The sequence below is a fragment of the Eriocheir sinensis genome, unplaced genomic scaffold (genome assembly GCF_024679095.1).
Source record: "Eriocheir sinensis breed Jianghai 21 unplaced genomic scaffold, ASM2467909v1 Scaffold442, whole genome shotgun sequence".
Lineage (NCBI taxonomy): Eukaryota > Metazoa > Arthropoda > Malacostraca > Decapoda > Varunidae > Eriocheir > Eriocheir sinensis.
This window is the reverse complement of record NW_026111768.1, coordinates 299,819-320,570: the sequence shown is the minus strand read 5'-3', so window position 1 is coordinate 320,570 and position 20,752 is coordinate 299,819.

Below are 20,752 nucleotides of genomic sequence, written 5' to 3'. Positions count from 1 at the left end.
TAAAATAGAGTAAATTTCTATGAAAATATACATACAAAATAGATATTCAAAATACAAATATAACTAGTTAAATTTGTATTTAAATACATGTACAAAAAACACATAAAATAATGTAAATTTGTATGAAATGAAAACAAATACACATAAAATAACGTACCTTTTATATAAAATATATATACAAAATACACATAGAATAATGTAAAATCATATAAAAAAATACACAGAATATTAATAAAATAATGTAAATTTGTATGAAAATAAAGATGCAAAATACCCATAAAATAAAGCATATTTTTATAAAAATACATATACAAAAATACACATAGAATAATCAAATTTGTATTACAAATATACACATAAAATAATTTAGGATTGAATAAAATAAATATACAAAATAATCATAAAATAAAGTAAATTTGTAATGAAAAATGTGTAAAAATACACATAAAATAATATAAATTTGTATGAAAATATATATACAAATACACATAAAATAACATGAATTTGTAAAAAAATTGTATCAAAATAAATACGAATACACACTATAAAATAATGTAAATTTTTATTAAAATATATATACAAAATACACATAAAATAATGTAAATACGTAGAAAAATATATATACAAAATGCACATAAAATAATGTAAACTCGTATCAAAATAAATAAACAAAATTCCAATAAAAGAATGTATATTTGTAGGAAAATATATATACAAAATACAAATAAAATAACTAAAATTTGTATAAAAATAAATACAAAAATACAAAAAAATAAGTTAAATTTATTTGAAAATAGATATGCAAAATACACATAAAGTTAGGCAAATTTGCATTGAAATACATATACAAAATACACAAAATAATGTAAATTTATATGAAAATATACAAACAAATACACATAAAATAACGTAAATTTGGAAAAAATATATATACAAAATATACATTAAATAATGTAAATATGTGTAAAAATATATATACAAAATACACATAGAATAATGTTAAATCGTATCAAAATAAATAAACAGAATATCAATAAAATAATGTAAATTTGCATGAAAATAAAGATGCAAAATACCCATATAATAACGCATATATGCATAAAAATATATATACAAAAATACACATGAAATAATTAAATTTGTATTGAAGTAAATATACAAAATACATATACAATAAAGTAAATTTGTATTGAAAGAGATATGCAAAATACACATCAATAATGTAAATTTGTATCAAAATATATATACGAATACACATAAAATAGAGTAAATTTCTATGAAAATATACATACAAAATACATATAAAATTATGTAAATAGTATAAAAATATACATACCAAATACACCTAAAATAATGTAAATTCGTATCAAAATAGACAAACAAAATTGCGATAAAAGAACGTATATTTGTAGAAAAATAAATATACAAAATACACATAAAATAACGAAAATTTGTTTAAAAATATATACAAAAAATTTTTTTTTTAATTTGTAGGAAAATAGATATACAAAATACACATATAATTAGGTAAATTTATCTTTAAATACATGTACAAAATACACATAAAATAATGTAAATTTGTATGAAATGAAAACAAATACACATAAAATAACGTGCATTTGTATAAAATATATATACAAAATACACATAGAATAATGTAAAATCTTATCAAAATAAATACACAGAATATCAATAAAATAATGTAAATTTGTATGAAAATAAAGATGCAAAATTCCCATAAAATAAAGCATATTTGATAAAAATACATATAGAAAATACACATAGAATAATTAAATTTGAATTAAAATTAATATACAAAATGCACATACAATAAGGAAAATTTGTATTGAAAAAATATGCCAAAAACACATAAAAGTGTGTAAATTTGTTTCAAAAAATATATACGAATACACATAAAATAACGTAGATTTCTATAGAAATATATATACAAAATACACATGAAATGATGTAAATACGTATAAAAATATATATACAAAATACACATTAAATAATGTAAACTCGCGTCAAAATAAATAAACAAAATATCAATAAAAGAATGTGTATTTGTATGAAAATATATATACAATATACACATAAAATAAACTAAATTTGTATAAAACTATATACAAAAATACACAAAAATAATTTAAATTTGTATGAAAATAAATATACAAAATACACATAAAATTAGGTAAATTTGTATTGAAATACATTTACAAAATACACAAAAAAATAATGTAAATTTGAATGAAAATACATAAACAAATACATTTAAAATAACGTAAATTTGAATAAAATATATATACAAAATACACATTAAGTAATGTAAATATGTATAAAAAAATATATACAAAACCCAAATAGAATAATGTAAAATCGTATCAAAATAAATACACAGAATATTAATAATATAATGTAAATTTGTTTGAAAATAAAGAAGCAAAAAACCAATAAAATAACGCATTTTTTTATAAAAATGTATATACCAAAATACATACAAAAAACTTAACTTTGTATTAAAATAAATATACAAAATACACATACAATAAGGTAAATTTATATTGAAATAGATATGCAAAATACATATAAAACAATGTAAATTTGTTTTAAAATATAAATACGAATACACATAATATAACGTAGATTTCTAGAAAAATATGTATACAAAAAACACTTAAAATGAAGTAAATACGTATAAAAAAATGTACACAAAATACACATAAAATAATGTAAATTCTTATCAAAATAAATAAATAAAATACCAATAAAAGAATGTGTATTTGTATAAATATAAATATACAAAATACACATAAAATAACGTAAATTTATATAAAACTATATACAAAAATACACAAAATTAGTTAAATTTGTATGAAAACAGATATACAAAATACACTTAAAATAAGCTAAATTTGAATTGAAATATTTACATCAAATTTATATCAAATAATGTAAATTTACATTATTTTATTGATATTCTGTGTATTTATTTTGATACAATTTTACATTATTCTATGTATATTTTGTATATATATTTAAAAAAAATCAACGTTATTTTATGTGAATTTGTTTTCATTTCATACAAATTTACATTATTTTATGTTGTTTTTTGTACATGTATTTAAATACAAATTTAGCTAATTATATGTGTATTTTGTATATCTATTTTCATACAAATTGAAATTAATTTTGTGTATTTTTGTATATATTTTTATTCAAATTTTCGTAATTTTATGTGTATTTTGTATATTTATTTTCCTACAAATTATACGTTCTTTTATCGGAATTTTATATATTTATTTTGATACGAATTTACATTTTTTTTAGGTGTATTTGATATATATATTTTTATACTTATTTACATAATTTTATATGTATTTTGAATATATATTTCACAGAAATTACTCTATATGTATATGTAGAGAAAATACACATGAAATAATCTAAATTCGTATCGAGATAAATGAACAAAATACCGATAAAATAATGTAATTTTGAATGAAAATATATATAGAAAATACACATAAAATAACGTAAATACAAATAAATATATACACATAAAATTATTTGAATTTGAATGAAAATAGATATAAAAATAAACATAAAATAAGGCAAATTTGTAATGCAATATATATACAAAATACACATAAAATAAAGTAGATTTGTTTCAAAATATATATACGAATACACATAAAATAACGTAGATTTCTATAGAAATATATATTCAAAATACACATGAAATGATGTAAATACGTATTAAAAATATATATACAAAATACACATTAAATAATGTAAATTCGTGTCAAAATAAATAATTGAGATATCAATAAAAGAATGTGTATTTGTATGAAAATACAAAATACACATAAAATAACGTAAATTTGTATAAAACTAAATAATAATACACAAAAATAAATTAAATTTGTATGAAAATAAATATACAAAATACACATAAAATTCGGTAAATTTGTATAGAAATACATATACAAAATTCACATAAAATATTGTAAATTTGAATGAAAATATATAAACAGATACACTTAAATTAACGTAAATTTGTATAAAATATATATACAAAATACTCATTAAATAATGTAAATATGTATAAAAAATATATATATAAAACACAAATAGAATAATGTAAAATCGTATCAAAATAAATACACAGAATGTAAATAAAATAATGTAAATTTGTATGAAAATAAAGATGCAAAATACCCATAAAATAACGCATTTTTTTATAAATATACAAAATACACATGAAAGGATGTAAATACGTATAAAAATATATATACAAAAAACATATTAAATAATGTTAATTCGCGTCAAAATAAATAAACAAAATATCAATAAAAGAATGTGTATTTGTATGAAAATAAATATACAAAATACACATAATATAACATAAATTTGTATAAAACTATATACAAAAATACACAAAAATAATTGAAATTTGTATGAAAATAAAAATACAAAATACACATAAAATTAGGTAAATTTGTATTGAAATACATATACAAAATACACATAAAATACTGTAAATTTTAATGAAAATACATAAACAAATACACTTAAAATAACGTAAATTTGAATAAAGAATATATACAAAACACAAATAGAATAATGTAAAATCGTATCAAAATAAATACACAGAATATTAATAAAATAATGTAAATTTGTATGAAAATAAAGATGCAAAATACCCATAAAATAACGCATTTTTTTATAAAAATATATATACAAAAATACACATAAAAATTTTATTTGTATTAAAATAAATATACAAAATACACATACAATAAGGTAAGTCTGTATTGAAAGACATATGCTAAAATACGTATAAAACAATGTAAATTTGTTTCAAAATATATATACGAATACAAATAAAAAAACGCAGATTCCTATAAAAATATATATACAAAATACACATAAAAAGAAATAAATACGTATAAAAAAATGTATACAAAATACACATAAAATAATATAAATTCGAGTTATAATAAATAAACAAAATACCAATAAAAGAATGTGTATTTGGATAAATATAAATATACAAAATACACATACAAAATAAACAAAATAAGGTAGATTTGTAATCAAATATATATACAAAATATGTAAATGTAAAAATTGTATGTTAATGTGTATTCGCATATATATTTTGAAACAAATTTACATTATTTTATATGTATTTTGCATATCTATTTCAATACAAATTTACCTTATTGTATGTGGATTTTTTTTATTTAATTTGATACTAATTAATATATTTTGTGTATTTTAGTATCTATTATTTTATAAAAAAAGCGTTATTTTATATGTATTTTTCATCTTAATTTTCATACAAATTTACATTATTTTATTAATATTATTTTTATATATTTTGATACTATTTTATATTATACTATTTGTGTTTTGTATATTTTTTATACATATTTCCATTATTTAATGTGTATTTTGTATATATATTTTACAAATTTACGTTATTATATATATTTGTTTATATAATTTCATTCAAATTTACATTATTTTATGTGTATTTTGTATATGTATTTCAATACAAATTTACCTAATTTTATGTGTATTTTGTATATTTATTTTCATACAAATTTAAATTATTTTGTGTTTTTTTGTATATAGTTTTATACAAATTTATTTATTTGATACGATTTTACATTATTCTATTTGTGTTTTGTATCTATTTTTTATACATGTTTACATTATTTAATGTTTATTTGTATATATATTAGATACAAATTAACGTTATTTTAATGTAAATTTGTATTGAAATATATATACAAAATACATATAAAATAATGTAATTTTTATCAATATAAATACAAAACACATAAAATAATGTAGATTTCTATGAAAATAAATATACAAAATACACATCAAATGAAATAAATACGTATAAATTCATAACTAAAATTTGTATTAAAATATATACAAAAATACATAGAAATAATTTGAGATTGTATGAAAATAGATATATAAAATACGCATAAAACTAGTTAAATTTTTTTTTAAATATATATACAAAATACCCATAAAATATTGTAAATTTGTGTCAAAATATATAAACAAATACACATAAAATAACGTAAATTTGTATGAAAATAATATACAAAATAATGTCAAATCGTATCGATATGAATGAGCAGATTATCAATAAAATAATGTAAATTTGTATGAAAATAAAGATGCAAAATACCCATGAAATACAGCATATTTTTATATAAATACATATACAAAAATACACATAGAATAATTAAATTTGTATTAAAATTAATATACAAAATGCATATACAATAAAGTAAATTTGTATTGAAAAAATATGCAAAATACACATAAAAGTGTAAATTTGTTTCAAAATCTATATAAGAATACACATAAAATAACGTAGATTTCTATAGAAATATATATACAAAATACACATGAAATGATGTAAATACGTATAAAAATTTATATACAAAATACACATTAAATAATGTAAAATCGCGTCAAAATAAATAAACAAAATATCAATAAAAGAATGTGTATTTGTATGAAACTAGATCTACAAAATACACATAAAATAATCTAAAATTGTATAAAACAGTTAAAACATGTATAAAATATATTATAATATATATATTTTTATTGAAATTTGCGATATTTATGTGTATTTTGTATATGTTTTCTCATACAAATTTACATTATTTTATTGGTATTTTGTTTATTTATTTGATACGAATTTACATTATTTTATATGTACTTTTATATATATTTTATACGCATTTACATTATTTGATATTTATTTTGAATATATATCTTTATACAAATTCATGGTATTTTATGCATTTGTATATATATTTTCATATTAATTTATTTTATGTGTATTTTGTACATATATTTTACAAATTTATTATTTTATGTTATTTTTATTTATTATATTTATATCATTTTAAATTTAATTTATTTTATATTTGTATTTGTATTTAGATTATTTTAAGTGTATTTTCTATATATATTTTCATCCAAAAAATTACATTATTTTATTGGTATTTTGTTAATTTAATTCGATAAGAATTTAGATTATTTCATAGGTATTTTGTATACATATTTTTATACGCATTTACATTATTTAATGTGTGTTTTGTATATATATTTTTATGCAAATTTACTTTATTTTATATGCATTTTTGTACCATGTGCATGTAAATATGTAAAAAAAAATACATACAAAATACACATAGAATAATGTAAAATCGTATCAAAATAAATACACAGAATATCAATAAAATAAAGTAAATTTGTATGAAAATAAAGAAGCAAAATACCCATAAAAAAGCATATTTTTATAAAAATATGTATAAAAAACACACATCAAATAATTAAATTTGTATTAAAATAAATATACAAAATGCACCTACAATATGGTAAATTTATATTGAAATAGATATGCAAAACACACATAAAACAATGTAAATTTATTTAAAAATAAAATATATATAAAAATATACATACAAAATACACAAAATAATTTAAATTTGTATGAAAATATATACAAAATACACATAAATTAGGTAAATTTGTATTGAAATTCATATACAAAATACACATAAAATAATGAAAATTTGAATAAAAATATAGAAGTAAAAAAATTTAAATAACGTAAATTTATATAAAATATATATACAAAATACACATTAAATAATGCAAATATGTATGAAAAAAATATATACAAAATACAAGTAGAATAGTGTAAAATCGTATCAAAATAAATACACAGAGTATTAAAATAATGTAAATTTGTATGAAAATATAGATGCAAAATACCCATAAAATAACGTATATATATATATATATATATATATATATATATATATATATATATATATATATATATATATATATATATATATATATATATATATATATATATATATATATATATATATATATATATATATATATATATATATATATATATATATATATATATATATATACAAAAATACACATAAAATATTTAAATTTGTATCAAAATATATATACAAAAGGCTCATACAATAAAGAAAATTTGTATTAAAATAAATAAGCAAAATGCATATAAAATAATGTAAATTTGTATCAAAATATATATAAGAATTCACAAAAGATTACGTAAATTTGTATGGAAATATATATACAAAATAAACATAAAATGATGTAAATTTTATGAAATATATACAAAATACATATAAATAATTTAAATATATATAAAAATATATATATAAAATACATAAATAATGTAAATTTGTATCAAAATAAATAAACAAAATTCATAAAAGAATGTATATTTGTAGGAAAATATATATACAAAATACATAAAATAAGTAAATTTGTATAAAAATATATACAAAATACACATAAAATAATTTAAATTTGTTTGAAAAATATATACAAAATACTAAAATTAGTAAATTTGTATTAAATACATATACAAAATACACATAAAATAATGTAAATTTGTATGAAAATATACACATAAAATAACGTAAATTTGTATAAAAATATATATACAAAATACACATTAAATAATGTAAAATGTATAAAAAAAAATATATATACAATATATATATATATATATATTATTTATATATATATATATATATATATATATATATATATATATATAGAAATAATATATATAAGATATAAAATATATATATATATATATATAAATATATATATAAAAATACACATAAATAAATGTAAATTTGTATCAAAAATATAAATACAAATAATAAATAAAATAAAATATATAAAAAATAAATAAATTTGTATGAAAAATATATATACAAAATACATATATATAATGTAAATTTGTATAAAATATATACAAAATACACATAAAATAATGTAAATAAAATATATATACAAAATATATATATATATATATATAAATAATGTAAATATATATAAAATATATATACAAATAATATAATATAAATAATGTATATATAAAAATAAATATAAAATACAATAATATATAAATATATACAATAAAATAATGTAAATTTGTATGAAAATAAATATAAAAAACAAATATATTTAAATATATATATAAATAAAATAAATTTAAAATATATAATATATACATAAATATAAATATATAAAATATATATAAATAAATATAATAATATATAAATAATGTAAATAAATAAATAATAATAAAGAATGTATTTGTATAAATATACATAATACACATAAAAAGTATTATATAAATTTACGTTATTTTATGCGTATTTTTTATATTTATATTTATACAAATGCACATTCTTTTATTGGTATTTTGTTTATTTATTTTGATACGAATTTACATTATTTTATGTGTATTTTGTATACATTTTTTTATACGTATTTACTTCATTTTACGTGTATTTTGTATATATATTTTCATAGAAATCTACGTTATTTTATGTGTATTCGTATATATATTTTGAAACAAATTTACATAGTTTTATATGTATTTTGCATATCTATTTCAATACAAATTTAAATTAGTGTATGTGTATTTTGTATAATTATTTTAATACAAATTTAAATTTTTTATGTGTATTTTGGTATATATATTTTTATAAGAAAATGTGTTATTTTATGGGTATTTTTCTTCTTTATTTTCATACAAATTTACATTATTTTATTAATATTCTGAGTATTTATTTTGATACGATTTTACAATATTCTATTTGTGTTTTCTATATATTTTTTTATACATATTTACATTATTTAGTTTGTATTTTGTATATATATTTCATACAAATTTACGTTATTTTAAGTGTATTTGTTTATGTATTTTCATTCAAATCTACATTATTTTATGTGTATTTTGTATACGTATTTCAACACAAATTTACATAATTTCATATGTATTTTGTATATTTATTTTCATACAAGTTTAAATTATTTTTGTGTATTTTTGTATATATTTTTATACAAATTTAGGTTATTTTATGTGTATTTTGTATATATATTTTCATACAAATACACATTCTTTTATCGATATTTTGTTTACTTATTTTGACGCGAATTTACATTATTTAATGTGTATTTAGTATATATATTTTTATACGTATTTATATCATTTCATGTGTATTTTGTATATATATTTTTATAGAAATCTACGTTATTTTATGTGTGTTTGTATATATATTTTGAAACAAATTTACACTGTTTTATGTGTATTTTGCATATTTTTTCAATACAAATTTTCCTTATTGTATGTGCATTTTGTATATTAATTTTAATACAAATTTAATTATTCTATGTGTATTTTTGTTTATGTAATTTTATAAAAATATGCTTTATTTTATGGGTATTTTGCATCTTTATTTACATACAAATTTACATTATTTTATTGATACTCTGTGTATTTGTTTTGATACGATTTTACATTATTCCATGTGTATTTTGTATATATATTTTATACAAATGTACGTTATTTTATGTGTAATTGTTTTCATTTCATACAAATTTACATTATTTTATGTGTATTTTGTACATGTATTTAAATACAAATTTAACTAATAATATGTGTATTTTGTATATCTATTTTCATACAAATTGAATTTTTTTTTGTGTGTTTATATATTTTTATACAAATTTTTTTTTTGTATTTTGTATATTTATTTTCCAAAAAATATACGTTCTTTTATCGGAATTTTGTTTATTTATTTTGATACGAATTTACATTATTTTAGGGGTATTTGGTATATATATTTTTATACTTATTTACATCATTATATATGTATTTTGTATGCATATTTTCATAGAAATTTACTCTATTTTATGTGTATTCGTATATATCTTTTGATAAAAATTTACATTATTTAAGTGTATTTTGCATATCTATTTTAATATAAATTTACTTTATTGTATGTGCATTTTTTATATTTATTTTAATACAAATTTAATTATTTCATGTGTATTTTTGTATATTTATTTTTATTACATTTACATTATTTTATTGATATTCTGTTTATTTATTTTTATACGAGTTAATATTATTTTATGTGTATTTTGTATATATATTTTTTTATACATATTTACATTATATAATGTTTATTTTGTATATATATTTTATCCAAATTTACGTCATTTTATGTGTATTTCTTTATATATTTTCATACAAATTTACATTATTTTATGTGTATTTTGTATATGTATTTCAATACAAATTTGCCTAATTTTATGTGTATTTTGCATATCTATTTTCAAACTAGTTTAACTTATTTTTGTGTATTTTTGTATATATTTTTATAAAAAATTTAGTTATTTTATTTGTATTTTGTATATATATTTTCCTACAAATATACACTCTTTTATTGGAATTTTGTCTATTTATTTTGATACGAATTTACATTATTTTATGTGTGTTTTGTATATATACTTTTCTACGTATTTAAATTATTTTATGTGTATTTTGTATATACATTTTCATAAAAATTTACGTTATTTTCTTGTGTGTATTCGTATATATTTTGAAACAAATTTTATACAAATTCATGTTATTTTATGTGTATTTGTATAAATATTTTCATACAAATTTAGATGTGTATTTTGTATACATTTTTTTATACGTATTTACTTAATTTTATGTGTATTTTGTATATATATTTTTATAGAAATCTACGTTATTTTGTGTATTCGTATATATATTTTTAAACAAATTTACATAGTTTTATATGTATTTTGCATATCTATTTCAATACAAATTTACCTTAATGAATGTGCATTTTGTATATTTATTTTAATACAAATTTAAATATTTTATGTGTATTTTGGTACATATATATTTTCTAAAAAATGCGTTATTTTATGGGTATTTTGCATCTTTATTTTCATACAATTTTACATTATTTTATTAATATTCTGTGTATTTATTTTGATACGATTTTACCCTATTCTATTTGTGTTTTGTATATATTTTTTCATTCATATTTGCATTATTTAATGTGTATTTTGTAAATATATTTTATACAAATTTACGTTATTTAAAGTGTATTTGTTTATATATTTTCATTCAAATTTACATTATTTTATGTGTATTTTGTATATGTATTTCAATACAAATTTACCTAATTTTATGTGTATTTTGTATATTTATTTTCATACAAATTTAAATTATTTTTGTGTATTTTTGTATGTATTTTTATATATATTTTATAGAAAATTACGTTTTTTATGTGTATTCGTATATATTTTGAAATAAATTTACCTTGTTTTATGTGTGTTTTGCATATCTATTTCAATACAAATTTACCATATTGTTTGTTCATTTTGTATATTAATTTTAATATAAATTTAATTATTTTATGTGTATTTTTGTATATGTATATTTATAAAAAATATGCTTTATTTTATGGGTATTTTGCATCTTTATTTTCATACAAATTTACATTATTTTATTGACATTCTGTGTATTTATTTTGATACAATTTTACATTATTCTATGTGTATTTTGTATATATATTTTATAAAAATGTAAGCTAAATTTGAATTGAAATCTATATACAAAATACATAAAATAATGTAAATTTGTATCAAAATATTTATACAAATACACATATAATAAAGTAAATTTTTTAAAAAATATATAAACAAAATACACATTAAAAAATGTAAATACGTATAAAAAAATATGTACAAAATACACATATAATCATGTAATTCGTATCAAAATAAATAAACAAAATACCAATAAAATAATGTAAATTTGTGTGAGAAAACATATACAAAATACACATAAAATAACGCAAATTTCTATAAAAATATATGTACAAAAATGCACATAAAATAAAGTAAATTTGCATAAAAATATATATACAAAACACACATTAGATAATGTAAATGAGTAAAAAAATATGTATACAAAATACCTATGAAATAATCTAAACTCGTATCGAATTAAATTAAGAAAATACCAATAAAATAATGTAATTTTGGATGAAAATATATATAGAAAATACACATAAAATAACCTAAATACAAATACAAATATACACATAAAATAATTTAAAATTAAAAGAAATAAATATAAAAAATAAACATAAAATAAGGTAAATTTGTAATGAAATATATGTAAAAATACACATAAAATAATATAAATTTGAATGAAAATATATATACAAATACACATAAAATAACATGAATTTGTATAAAATTTGTATCAAAATATATACGAATATACACAATAAAATAACGTAATTTTTTATGAAAATATTTAAACAAAATACACAAAATAATGTAAATAGGTAAGGAAAATATATACAAAATACACCTAGAATAATGTAAAATTGTATCAATATAAATGTACAGAATATCAATAAAGTAATGTAAAAATGAAAACAAAGATTATCTAATGTGTGTTTTGTATATATATTTTTACGCAAATTTATTTTATGTTCATTTTTGTACATATATTTTTATAGAAATTTGCGTTATTTTATGTATATAGTTTTATATAAATTTACTTTATTTTATGTGCATTTTGTATATTTATATTTATACAAATACACATTCTTTTATTGGTATATTGTTTATTTATATTTATACGAATTTACATTATTTTATGTGTATTTTGTATATATTTTTTATACGTATTTACTTAATTTATGTGTATTTTGTATATGTATTTTTATAGAAATCTACGTTATTTTATGTGTATTCGTGTATATATTTTGAAACAAATTTACATTATTTTATATGTATTTTGCATATCTATTTCAATACAAATTTACCTTATTGTATGTGCATTTTGTATATTTATTTTAATACAAATTCAAATATTTTATGTGTATTTTGGTATCTATAATTAAAAAAAAAATGCGTTATTTTATAGGTATTTTGCATCTTAATTTTCATACAAATTTACATTATTTTATTAATATTCTGTGTATATATTTTGATACGATTTTACATTATTCTCTTTGTTTTGTATATATTTTTTTTATACATATTTACATTATTTAATGTGTGTTTTGTATATATATTTCAAACAAAATTATGTTATTATATGTGTATTTGTTTATATATTTTCTTTCAAATTTACATTATTTTATGTGTATTTTCATAAAATACACATAAAATAACGTAAATTTGTATAAAACTTTATACAAAAATACACAAAAGTAATTAAATTTGTATGAAAATAGATATACAAAAATACACTTAAAATATGCTAAATTTGAATTGAAATATATATACAAAATACATAAAATAATGTAAATTTGTATCAAACTATTTATACAAATACACATATAATAACGTAAATTTGTATAAAAATATATAAACAAAATACACATTAAATAATGTAAATACGTATAAAAGATATGTACAGAATACACATATAATAATGTAATTCGTATCAAAATAAATAAACAAAATACCAATAAAATAATGTAAATTTGTATAAGAAAACACATACAAAATACACATAAAAGAACGGAAATTTCTATAAAAATATATGTACAAAAATGCACATAAAATAAAGTAAATTTGCATAAAATTATATATACAAAACACACATTAAATAATGTAAATGCGTATAAAAATATGTATACAAAATACCTATGAAATAATCTAAATTCTTATCGAATTAAATTAACAAAATACCAATAAAATAATGTAATTTTTCGATGGAAATATATATAGAAAATACACATAAAATAACCTAAATACAAATACAAATATACACATAAAATAATTTAATATTAAATGAAATAAATATACAAAATAAACATAAAATAAGGTAAATTTGTAATGAAATATATGTACAAAATACACATCAAATAATGTAAATTTATATGAAAATATATATACAAATACACATAAAATACCATGAATTTGTATAAAAATATATATTCAAAATAAATATTAAATAATGTAAATGCGTATAAAAATATATATACAAAGTACATATAAAATAATGTAAATTCGTATCAAAATAAATCAACAAAATACCAATAAAATAATATCTATTTGAATAAAAAGAAATTTACAAAATACACATAACATAACTAAAATTTGTATTAAAATATATACAAAAATACATAGAAATAATTTGAATTTGTATGAAAATAGATATACAAGATACGCGTAAAACTAGGTAAATTTCTTTTGAAATATATATACAAAATACCAATAAAATATTGTAAAATTGTGTCAAAATATATAAACAAATACACATAAAATAATGTAAATTTGTATGAAAATAATATACAAAATACACATAGAATAAAGTCAATTCGTATCAAAATGAATGACCAGAATATCAATAAAATAATGTAAATTTGTATGAAAATAAAGATGCAAAATACCCATGAAATAAAGCATATTTCTATAAAAATACATATACACAATTAAATAATGTAAATTAAATAAAATAAATAAACAAAATATCAATAAAAGAATGTGTATTTATATGAAAATAGATATACAAAATACACATGAAATAACATAAATTTGTATAAAACTATATACAAAACTACACAAAAATAATTTAAATTTGTATGAAAATAAATATACAAAATACACATAAAATTAGGTAAATTTGTATTTAAATACATACACAAAATACACTTAAAATAATGTAAATTTGAATGAAAATATATAAACAAATACACTTAAAATAACGTAAAATTGTATAAAATATATATACAAAATACACATTAAATAATATAAATATATATAAAAAAATATTTACAAAACACAAATAGAATAATGTAAAATCCTATCAAAATGAATACACAGAATGTTAATAAAATAATGTAAATTTGTATGAAAATTAAGATGCAAAATACCCATAAAATACGCATTTTTTATAAAAATATACATACCAAAATACACATGAAATAATTGAATTTGTATTAAAATAAATTTACAAAAAGCACATACAATAAGGTAAATCTGTATTTAAATAGATATGCAGAATACATATAAACAATGTAAATTTGTTTCAAAATATATATACGAATACACATAAAATAAGGTAGATTTCTATAAAAATATATATACAAAATACACATAAAATTAAGTAAATACGTATAAAAAACTGTATACAAAATAATGTAAATTCGTATAAAAAATAAAAAAAACACAAATACAAGAATATATATTTGTATAAATATAAAAATACAAAATACACATTAAATAACGTAAATTTGTAATTTACATTATTTTATTAATATTCTATTTATTTATTTTGATACGATTTAACATTATTCTTTGTGTATTTTGTATATATATTTTTATACATATTTACATTATTTAATGTATATTTTGTATATATATTTTTTCCAAATTTACGTTATTTTATGTGTATTTGTTTATATATTATCATACAAATTTACATTACTTTATGTGTATTTTGTATATGTATTTCTATGCAAATTTGCCTAACTTTATGTGTATTTTGCATATCTATTTTCAAACAAATTTAAATTATTTTTTTGTATTTTTGTATTTATTTTTATACAAATTTGAGTTATTTTATTTGTATTTTGTATATATATTTTCCTACAAATATACATTCTTTTATTGGAATTTTGTTTATTTATTTTGATACGAGTTTACATTATTTCATGTGTATTTTGTATATATATTTTTCTTCGTATTTACATTATTATATGTGTATTTTGTATATATATTTTAATAAAAAATTACATTATTTTATAGTGTGTATTCGTATTTATTTTGATACAAATTTTATACAAATTCATGTTATTTTATGTACATTTGTATATATATTTTCATAGAAATTTATATTATTTTATGTGAATTTTTACATATTTTTCATTACAAATTTACTTTATTTTATGATTATTTTGTATATTTATTTCATTCAATCTTAAATTATTTTATGTGTATATTTGTATTTGTATTTAGGTAATTTTATGTGTATTTTCTATATATATTTTCATCCAAAATTGCATTATTTTATTGGTATTTTCTTAATTTAACTCGATACGAATTTAGATTTCTTCATAGGTATTTTGTATACATATTTTATGTGTATTTTATATATGTTTTCTCATACAAATTTATATTATTTAATTGGTATTTTGTTTATTTTTTTTTGATACGAGTTATATGATTATATGTGTATTTTGTACATATTTTTTTTATATATATTTACATTATTTAATGTGTATTTTGTTTATATATTTTTATACAAATTTACGTTATTATATGTGTATTTGTATAAATATTTTGATACAAATTTACTTTATTTTATGTATTTTGTATATATATTTCAATTCAAATTTAGCTTATTTTGTGTGTATTTTGTATATCTATTTTCATAAAATTTAATTACTTCTGTGTATTTTTGTATATAATTTTATATAAATATACGTTATTTTATGTGTATTTTGTATATTTACATTTATACAAATACACATTTTTCTAATGGTATTTACATTATTTTATGTGTATTTTGTATATATATTTTCATAAAAATTTACGTTATTATATGTGTATTTTTATAAAAATTTTGATACAAATTTTCATTATTTGATGTATTTTGTATATATTTTTCAATTCAAATTTAGCTTATTTTATGAGTATTTTTTATATATATTTTAATACATATTTAATTACTTTTGTGTAATTTTGTATATAGTTTATACAAATTTACGTTATTTTATGTGTATTTTGTATGTCTATATTTATACAAATACACATTCTTTTATTGGTATTTTGTTTATTTATTTTGATACGAATTTACATTATTTTATGTGTATTTTGTATACATTTTTTATAAGTATTTACTTCATTTTGTGTGTATTTTGTATATATATTTTATAGAAATCTACCTTACTTTATGTGTATTCGTATATATGTTTTGAAACAAATTTACATTGTTATATATGTATTTTGCATATCTATTTCAATACAAATTTACCTTTTTGTATGTGCATTTTGTATATTTATTTTGAAACAAATTCAAATATTTTATGTGTATTTTTGTATATATATTTTTATAAAAAATGCATTATTTTATGGGTATTTTGCATTTTAATTTTCATACAAATTTACATTATTTTATTAATATTCTGTGTATTTATTTTGATACGATTTTACATTATTCTATATGTGTTTTGTAAATATATTTTTTGATACATATTTACATTTTTAATGTGTATTTTCTATATATATTTTATACAAATTTATGTTATTTTAAGTGTATTTGTTTATTTATTTTCACTCAAATTTAATTATTATTTTATGTGTATTTTGTTTATGTATTTCAATACAAATTTTCCTAATTTTCTGTGTATTTTGTATATTTATTTTCATACAAATTTTAATTATTTTTGTGTATTTTTGTAAGTAGTTTTATACAAATATAGGTTATTTTATGTATATTTCATAAAATAACGTAGATTTCTATAAAAATATATATACAAAATACACATAAAATGAAGTAAATACGTATAAAAAAATGTATACAAAATACACATAAAATAATGTAAGCTCGTATCAAAATAAATAAACAAAATACTAATAAAAGAATGTGTATTTGTATAAATATAAATATACAAAATACACATAAAATAACGTAAATTTATATAAAACTATATACAAAAATCCACAGAAGTAATTAAATTTGTATGAAAATAGATATACAAAATACACATAAAATAAGCTAAATTTGAATTGAAATATATATACAACATACATAAAATAATGTATATTTGTATCAAAATAATTATACAAATACACATATAATAACGTAAATTTGTATAGAAATATGTAAACAAAATACACATTAAATAATGTAAATACGTATAAAAAAATATGTACAAAATATAAAAAAAATATGTAATTCGTATCAAAATAAATAAACAAAATACCAATAAAATAAATAAATTTATATGAGAAAACATATACAAAATACACATAAAATAACGCAGTTTTCAAAAAAAAAATATATGTACAAAAATGCACATAAATTAAATTAAATTTGCATAAAAATAAATATACAAAACACACATTAAATAATGTAAATGCGTATAAAAATATGTATACAAAATACCTATGAAATAATCTAAATTCGTATCGAATTCAATTAACAAAATACCAATAAAATAATGTAATTTTGGATGTAAATATATATAGAAAATACACATAAAATAACCTAAATACAAATACAAATATACACATTAAATAATTTAAAATTGAATTAAATAAATATTCAAAATAAACATAAAATAAGGTAAATTTCTAATGAAATATATGTAAAAATGCACATAAAATAATATAAATTTGTATGAAAATATATATACAAATACACATAAAATAACATGAATTTGTATAAAATTTGTAACAAATTATATACGAATACACACAATAAAATAAGGTAAATTTTTATGAGAATATATATACAAAATACACATAAAATAATGTAAATACGTAGAAAAATATATATACAAAATACACATAAAATAATGTAAATTCGTATCAAAATAGATAAACAAAATTCCAATAAAAGAATGTATATCTCTAGGAAAATATATATACAAAATACAAATGAAATAACAAAAATTTGTAAAAAAATATATACAAAAATATACAAAAATAATTTAAATTTGTTTGAAAATAGATATGGAAAATACACATAAAATTAGGCAAATTTGTATCAAATACATATACAAAACCCACATAAAATAATATAAATTTGTATGAAAATATATAAACAAATACACATAAAATAACGTAAATTTGAATAAAATATATATACAAAATATACATTAAATAATTTAAATATGTATAAAAATATATATACAAAATACACATAGAATAAAGTAAAATCGTATCAAAATAAATAAACAAAATATCAATAATATAATGTAAATTTGTATGAGAATAAAGATGCAAAATACACATATAATAACGCATATTTGTATAAAAATATATAAACAAAAATACATATAAAATAATTATTTTTTTATTAAAATAAATATACAAAATGCACATACAATAAAGTAAATTTGTATTGAAATAGATATGCAAAATACACATCTATAAAGTAAATTTGTATCAAAATATATATACGAATACTCATAAAATAGAGTAAATTTATATGAAAATATACATACAAATACATATAAAATGATGTAAATAAGTATAAAAATATATATACCAAATATACCTCAAATAATGTAAATTCGTATCAAAATAAATAAAGAAAATTCCGATAAAAGAACGTATATATGTAGGAAAATAAATATACAAAATACACATTTAAATACATGAACAAAATACACATAAAATAATGAAAATTTGTATGAAATGAAAACAAATACACATAAAGTAACGTATATTTGTATAAAATATATATACAAAATACATATAGAATAATGTAAAATCGAATTAAAATAAATACACAAAATATCAATAAAATAATGTAAATTTGTATGAAAATAAAGATGCAAAATACTCATAAAATAATTAAATTTGTATTAAAATTAACATAAAAAATGCACATACAATAACGTAAATTTGTATTGAAAAAATATGCAAAATACACATAAAACAGTGTAAATTTGTTTCAAATATATATAAAATACATAAAATATATATATATATATATATATATATATATATATATATATATATATATATATATATATATATATATATATATATATATATATATATATATATATATATATATATATATATATATATATATACAAAATACACATGAAATGATATAAAATAT